Below are 7,742 nucleotides of genomic sequence, written 5' to 3'. Positions count from 1 at the left end.
CACAGCCCTAACCACAGCTGTCTTCTTGGGCAGAACTCATCCATGGGGGAGGTGGGGGTCTCTTCTTGCCTTGAACTGTACATAAAACTAAAACGTCCTTCAGGGCCTTCCCAGCTTGTGACCCCTGCCCAGAAGACCTCAAGTGCTCAAAAACAGTTTACACAGAAGTTCAAATAGGAGTATGTCTTGGTGAATATTGATAATTGAAGCACAGCTGCAATGACACTGGTGAGCAACCTGGTGGAGTTGGGAGGACTACGAAGAGAAGCAGATGCCGCAGCCAGGAGTGAGCAGGGCATGGTCTAGCTCCCCTGTGGACAGCTGAAGGTGCAGAGGGAGGGAGAGAAAAAAGAGCTGGCCCTGACTGAGTGGCTTTCGTATACCTGCAACAACAAAATAACTCATGAGACTTTGGCTAAATGCAACGTGGATGTGCAAAGGCAGGAGAGCCCGAGGGAATCAAATCAGGAAGAATTCAAAACCAGAAAGAGCCTCACAATCAAGATTAATATTGAGCCTAGATATTTTAGAAAGTGTTGTAAACAGGAGATTTCTTCAGTCAAAATGGCAGGGAGGGGAATGCTGGGGAGCTATTTGGGAAAACATTCAGCACTTCCTATAACAAAAGGTGCTAAGACCAGGCAGCTGAAAGGGATCTGCACAGCAAAAGGGTATCGGGGTGTGTCGGCAATGTGAGCAACAAGGGACAGCCCAGAGCCGCAGCTCCCTTCCACCCTGGCCCCCTCCGCCAGGCATCCGGATTCCAGGCGCAAAAGGGCAAAGCCATTTTTTTCCTTGAATAGCCTTTTGGGACGCTGGGAAATTGGCCTTGAGGCTGTCAAAGGGCTGCTGCCATCTGTACAAGCTGCTAGCGCGAGGTTCAATTAATCATTCCCTCTCGTTTGTAACTGTAGTAGCGCTGGAACCAGATATTGTAGTAAAATGTCTTGAGCCTGTTTCCTCTCTCCCTGTCTGTTATTTCTGTAACACAGCTGTTTGTCACTGGCAGGTAGAGGAGCTGTGGCTCTGCTGTCAGTGAGATGCATTTCTAACATAATGATGCATTACAGACTGTGTTACTTATGTCCTAGCTGCATTTTTGCTTCCTCTTATTCTTCCTTAAAGCCTTTTAACTAAAGTTTTTACTCCATATTAAAAAAAAGAGAGAGACAGAGAGAGAGAAATACAACTGGTATTTTAATTGAAAAAAAAAAAAATTCCCAAACACTCAGATTTTACCATTCAGAAGTTTCCCAACAGACAAACACGTAGCACTACTCTATGGACCATGTGTATATGTAGGACTTCCACCTTCCTAGAGACCAGATGGCTGGATAGTACATAATGTCTTTGCCTGGAAGGAACTTGATACCTACAGTAGAAAGCATAAAATACCATGAAACAAAGTCTTTCAAAGAACATCAGGTCTCGAGTTAGTAGCAGGAGAATAAAAGCAGACAGTGATATCATGAAGATTTTTTTCTTTACTTAATGAAGCACTGAGCTAATAGAAATATGTATGTTTCTGTATTTGCTGTACTTTTTAATAATCATTATTACAATTATTATTATATAATCATTTATTATTATTATATAATCATTAATAATCAATCAGTATTGCTTTCATTCTTCATTTCATTTGGATGAGTTTTATGCAGCTGCTGTTGTGCTGTGAATTTTTATTGTTGATATTAGATACGTTATTTTTTTCAGGGTACAGAATTCCACCAGAAAAAATCTCTTTTGAAGGGAGGTTTTGGCTGGCTGAGCTTTGACAGCTACTTAGAGTCGGTAGATGTTTTCAGGAGAGGGAATTAAATGAGACTACAGAGCAGGAATTAGGGAAGGATTTGGTTTTAAGGTCAAGAATCCCCTTCAATTTGACTATAAGGTTTACTACCATGCTAGTTAACTACATAATTACATAGTCATTCTGAGGAGAAGGAGGTGAAACACTAAAGCAGTAAAGCCAAAAGAAACAACTAGAAAAGCAAAACTGCTAGGAGGGAAAGAGAAAGAGGAAGGAAGGGAGAGGAAGAGAGAGAAGTGAGAGAGCGAAAAAAAAGAGACATGCAAAGTGATGCAGAGGGTGTTAGGAGACACAGGGCATGCAAAATGTAAATACAGTAGATATACAGCAGTCAATTATTCCTATTACCATCAAGCATAAATGTTTTCGATACATTTAAGCTTATTATGTTTTTTGCTTCCTACAACTTCCAAGGCTGTCGTAGCCCAAACACACAGGGAGATGCTGAGGCCATCCATCCTGGCAGCAGCAGTCCCTGGGCGATCTTGGCAGAAGCGAGCTCCAGGATCCCTCCAGGTCCGTGAGGACATCTGCCCTCCTCTGCCAGTTCTCCCTCCAAAGCTCCCCTTCAGGCAGAGCCCAGCTGCTGCTCGGGCAGTCTCTATTTATCAGCCTCTCCTAAGCTGACTTGGCCCAGTGAAGTGTTTTTCGTGGCATATAGATGTACGAGGGAGGAGTGAGCAGCAGCGACAGGACAGCAACTTCAGCGTGCAGAGAAGCAGGACTCAGCTAAGCACAACCCCAGGTTTTATGCTCACGGAGAACCTGCTCCAGTGTAAAAGCCTTTCAGTATACATCAGGACTTGAATTATGAATATGTCCTTGAAATAAGACACTGCAGGCCAGAGGCCTTCCTACGTTTCCTGAGAGAAAGTCAAAAGGTAGGTTAGCGTTTCTAGTAAACCTGAAGTATTTAGATGGGAGAAGAGTTAAAGCTATAGAGTTACTGGAGACGTTTCTTACTAGTAACACTGCACAGCCCTGTAACAAAAGATTATACTCCTTCCATTTTTCAAAGAATTCAACAACATTTCCAACAGCAAATTCAGATTCAGGCAACCAAAGCTAGGTTGCTACTCATTTCAGGGAGTTTCAGTGCTCTTAGCATTCATTGCTTCTCACAGGTAAGGTCTCTGGCTTTGTTCCATCCACTTTTAAAATGGATTTTTAAACCCAGAGGTACTGGAGTGCCCTGTGCAAGGCAGCAGATACTGGAGGCAGCAGTAAGGCTGAGGCATTTCTTAGACAGTGGACATTACACTCATTAATGTACAACACTTGTCCCCAGCCCGCAGCGATGTAAAATTGTTTTTTAAAGTTGTTAACACCTGGACTATACAGTGGCCAGTACCCTGCAGTGACCTGTTCTTTTCCACACACTTCCCACATGTGCATCAGTTATTTCAGCCATCTCTGGCACTAAAAGTACATTTGGAGCGGTAAAGAGGAGATATTCCTAAAAAAAGGCATCACTTCCTTTCCCTTGTATGAACTTACAGAAACCTCAGTCCTAGGGTCATCCTGGAGATGAAGGACCAGTGAATCTGCCTTTCTCCAGCCTTGCTTATTTGTCAGGGGCCTTGGCAATAGTACAGCCTTGTGAGAGGAGAATTACAGTTTTAGTATTTTCTCTGGACTTTTTCTTAGCCACATTTTGGAGAATGACTTTACCGATGCTAGCAACATGGAGTGCTAAGCTGACCAGAGAAGGCGTGAAGGAAAGCAAGAGTATGAAAAAAAACATTAAAAAATCTCTCAAAAGCTGGGCCTACACGGTAAGTCCTGATTTCCGCTTAAATTATAAAGTGTTGGAGGCAGAGGGAGTTGAGAAGCCTGCCTCCTACGTTTGCAAGGAAGCGTTTTCTTAAGAGCAATCTATTATTTTTCATTTCTATTTGTATTGGGCTGTGGCCTGAATCCAAGTCAGGGGCCAGTTCACAGAAGGAAATTAAAGGACAGAGCCAAAAACTAAGAACCTAATTATTTCTTCCCAGCTCTGTAACCGTGCTGTCAGCTACAGCTGGGTGTAAAATGCTAGCACACCGGGAAGACTATGCAGTGCGGAAGCCAAGGGATATATCAGGCACTTGGGAACAAAATAAAATAAATCAGGGGTTATTATTAAACAAGATTTAGAATTAGATTCACCTTAATTGGACTGTGGGGACCAGGGCTGTGGTTAGATGAGAGCGGTGAAGCAGCTGTGGGGGTTAGCACACTGCTGTCCTCACGGCTGTGGGGCTTCCACCCTCCCGGTCCCCCGGCGAGCCGGCACGGCAGCATGCGCTCTCCTGGCTGCTGCAGGGCCAGGTGAGGGAGAAGAAGTGACCAGAAGTGACCTGGCTGTAGCAAAGCCCTGTGCGAGGCAAAGGGAAGGAGACAAGCAATTTTTGCAGGTCTTCCTAGAGTGGGACCCAGCTTGCAGCTCGGGACACCATTCTCAGCTCAGGCCTCCCCTGCCCAGGCTGGCCTTGTGCTCCCCAAGCAGGCACTAGTTATTTCATCCATGGATCTACAGCTCCCAGAGGCAGGCGTAAAGCAAGGACTGCAGCTTGTGCTGTATATTTGCCTCACAGGGTGGGTGAATGTGAACCATTTCAGCCCTGCCACCGTCCCTGGGCATGGCCGGAAGAAGTTAGGGATTCGGGAACTGCCAACATATTCCGCCATCTTAAACTTCCCCTGTTCACGTGACTAGCTGGACAAATAAGGCTGTGTGATGTTCAGTATTTAAACACCTCACAGCATCACTTTACCCAAGAGCACCTCTGGGCTCTTGGTGGTACCCCTGAGTCCTGAGACTAGACTCTGACCCTGTGCCCAATCCTGTCTTCACAGCAGCTGCTCTGAAGAGAGGCCACAAGGGGATGCAAACTTTAAACTGCAAAATAATTAGGGTTACCTGAGTATAACGTCAGAATTTCTTCCCAGAGGATAAAACTGTGACTGTTGGCAAGTTGAGATGCCCTTAAGGATAGAAAATAAAATTAATTTAACAGTCAGGCTGCCATAACTCTTTCTCTGGGATTTACCAGACAGAAGTATATGTGAATGAGCTCCATAGTCCATGTGTTAAAAACCCCACATTACGGGAAATGTCCAGACTGACTGCACATACCCTGCGTAAATATCTGTGGACATTCAGTATATCTGAGAGCCTGGGAACATGTTGGACTTACCAGGCATGCATGACTCAATTGCATAATGTAAGCATGGCAAATCCAAAGTCCAGGATGCTTTAGACCTAGCACACTATTAATCCACATCAGCAGAGCAGCTCTGACTGAAATCCTTGGGAGTGTCAGGCTGACTGTGCACATGCCGGCTAACTAATCTATGCATGTGCTGTAGAAACATCTAGGATTTCCAGATTTATGACAGCTCAGCCGGGGATCTATCATGTACTCGCTCTGCTGGGCTACCAATGCCCAGAAACCCCAGGCCGATGTGCAAACGCTGAAGTTCTGCCAGCGCAACGTGTCCGCATGGGAAACGGAGTGTCTCCAGGAGCATTCAGATAGGTGGTGGCTCTATGTAAGAGCAATGTCAACACGAGGGCTTGCTTCTGTCCGCCCTCCACTAACAAACAAACGCTCTCTTTTTCCGACAGAGCCCGTGCCTGGTGCCGTTATTGGGAAGGTCGTGCTTGCTTGTACTAGCCCATCAGCAAACAGATGAGGAGCCCGTGCAATGCTAATCATATACCGTAGGTACATGTTGAGCCATTTTATAGAGACTTGTGTGTCTTTATAATTTAAAGGGACAGACACAATGAGTTACACGCAGATTAGGTCTGGCTTGGTGTTATAGCATCTATGAGGGACACAAGAGGGGCAAATGATCCAGAGAGCCCTTTTCTTCACTGCTTCAGCTGCAGAGGGGGCACTCCAAATGCCGAGGCCCGCACTGCTGGATGACAAGGAAGTGATGTTTCATTAGCGCAGCCCGAGGCACTGCACTGCCTGGGGGAGAACGTACCAGGCAAGAATATGCGTGTAGCAGAGGCCTCGCGCGGCCGAGTCCCCACCAGTGGCCTCGATGGGTGCTGGAGAGCACGCCTGCAGCAGCGCTGGCAGGAGGCCACGGCTGCGCCCGGGCCTCCCCTCCCAGTGCCCTGGGGCCGCCACACCGACATGCCACCGCTCGGCTGCCCACGCCTCCTGGCAGCCCACACGCCTGCGCAGCCCACGTGCCACCACCCGCGAGGGAGAGACTGCCCCAGCAAGGAAATGGGCAGGGGGAGGTAAACAAGCAAATACGGGAAATCATCTGGGAATCAGTGCTCGCTTTTCCTCTGGCCAAGTTCCCACAGCTCTGCAATTTCCTTGGAGGTATCACACATGATGACACATTATCACTGCATAAACAAATAAACAAACAGGCAATGGTATTCATTTCCCTCCTGCAGCGCAACTTCCAGTTATGATGATCAATGAAGGGAAAAGCTTGGTAGGATTTTTAAAAAGGACTGAACCTGTCTTGAACAACAAGGGATCCAGAACTGCGTTAGATAAGGGGAAGTTTTTTAGGAGTTTGGAAGGAAATACACTCACATACTTCATGCCACATTTCATCTACTTCACTTTTACATGGTTTTAATTTTGCTGGTTTTTCATGGAGCTAGTCCCGATTTGTAGACACAATGTGTTTGGTCACCTCTTGGCAAAGTTTTCATACCACAAACACCATCTTGCTGCAGCTGGCAATAACTAGTGATGCTGATGGCGATTCCCACCGAGGGACCAGCGGTTTAAGTGCCTGTTAGAGTGAAGTACCAGTTCCCCCTTCAGGTGATTATTCCAGATCAGCAGTGAACAAAATAGCAGGGCATCAGGAAGAAGCCATCTGCGGGCAAAGATTAAATTTCATCATCTAAGCTGGCACTTTCATAAACCTGAAACAATTTCTTTTAAAGGTACAGATCTTTTGGAAATCCAGAAAGAGCGATATCAGATTCAGGAGTCCTAACCACCGAGCATTACCACTGCAGGCAGAAGTGGTACAGAAGCTGTTTTACAAACTGGATACAGCTATTGAAAGGCCCACCCTTCTCCCAGGGCTGTCTTGAACTCCTTCAGTGGATGAACAGGCCCTAAGTTAAGGGCTACAGAGGGCAGCTCGCCCACTGGAAAAGTCACCCATCCCTCCCTACTTTCCTTCAGGCCAGAGAAACATCCCAGGATTAGATCATCGCTCAGTGGCAGGCCACAGCACTAGGTTGCCAGCCATGGGTGGGTGTGCTATTAGTCAGATTTACATGTCTAAAACATCATTTGTGCAAACGCCTCAGGGCACAGCTATGAATGCACATAGAATACAAATATGAAAAAGAAGTTCAGTAAGTGGAAAATCAAGGTTTAAGTTCAAGGACACCTAAAAGTAGGTCAAATATACTTGCAGAAAGTTGGCTAATATGATTTTCCAATGGATTTATTTTAGAATGTGTTTTGGTATTTAATGCTTCCTTCTATTGTGTACACATTACTCTGCTGCATACATTATGTGTTCAGTATACAACTGTAAGAAGTAAAAAACCACACTGAAGAGTCTAAGACAAGGGGCAGGTGTGAATGCATGCCCCCAGAGGAGATATTCGGAGCATCTGCAACAGCCATTAAATCAAAGGTACTTCTTAGGCTGCCACCCTCCATAATATTTCTTCATCTATCCAACTTGAAGTCTGTATGCTGTCACTCGTTTTAACAGGTACTTCACCCTCTGGAGCTCAGATGCTGCTGTCACCAGAGAGTAGTAAAAGCCACAAGGAACTCTGGACAGATAGGGTAAATCTCGAAGCAAATTTCAGAGGTTGCAACAGATTACAGGCAGTTGACAGTGGCTGGAAGCACACTGTAAACCTATATTAAACATTCTCGTAACCAAAAAAATATATCTATTTTAAAAGATCCTTGTCATTCTTCTTTCACTATCT

At 45.7% G+C, this 7,742-nt stretch overlaps 1 long non-coding RNA gene across 1 annotated transcript; it reads right to left on the bottom strand.

Annotated features, from left to right (window-relative positions):
- Nucleotides 1-1,176: 1,176 nt before the first annotated feature.
- LOC112979418 (uncharacterized) lies at nucleotides 1,177-4,770 on the bottom strand. Its single transcript, XR_010389232.1, has 3 exons — nucleotides 4,713-4,770; nucleotides 3,959-4,166; nucleotides 1,177-1,372 (listed from the first exon to the last, which is right to left on the bottom strand). It is a non-coding gene; the product is annotated as an uncharacterized LOC112979418 (long non-coding RNA).
- Nucleotides 4,771-7,742: the final 2,972 nt, after the last annotated feature.

This window comes from Dromaius novaehollandiae, chromosome 4 (assembly GCF_036370855.1).
Source record: "Dromaius novaehollandiae isolate bDroNov1 chromosome 4, bDroNov1.hap1, whole genome shotgun sequence".
Lineage (NCBI taxonomy): Eukaryota > Metazoa > Chordata > Aves > Casuariiformes > Dromaiidae > Dromaius > Dromaius novaehollandiae.
The sequence above is the reverse complement of the archived record's forward strand: the minus strand, read 5'-3'. Positions and strand labels throughout refer to the sequence as shown.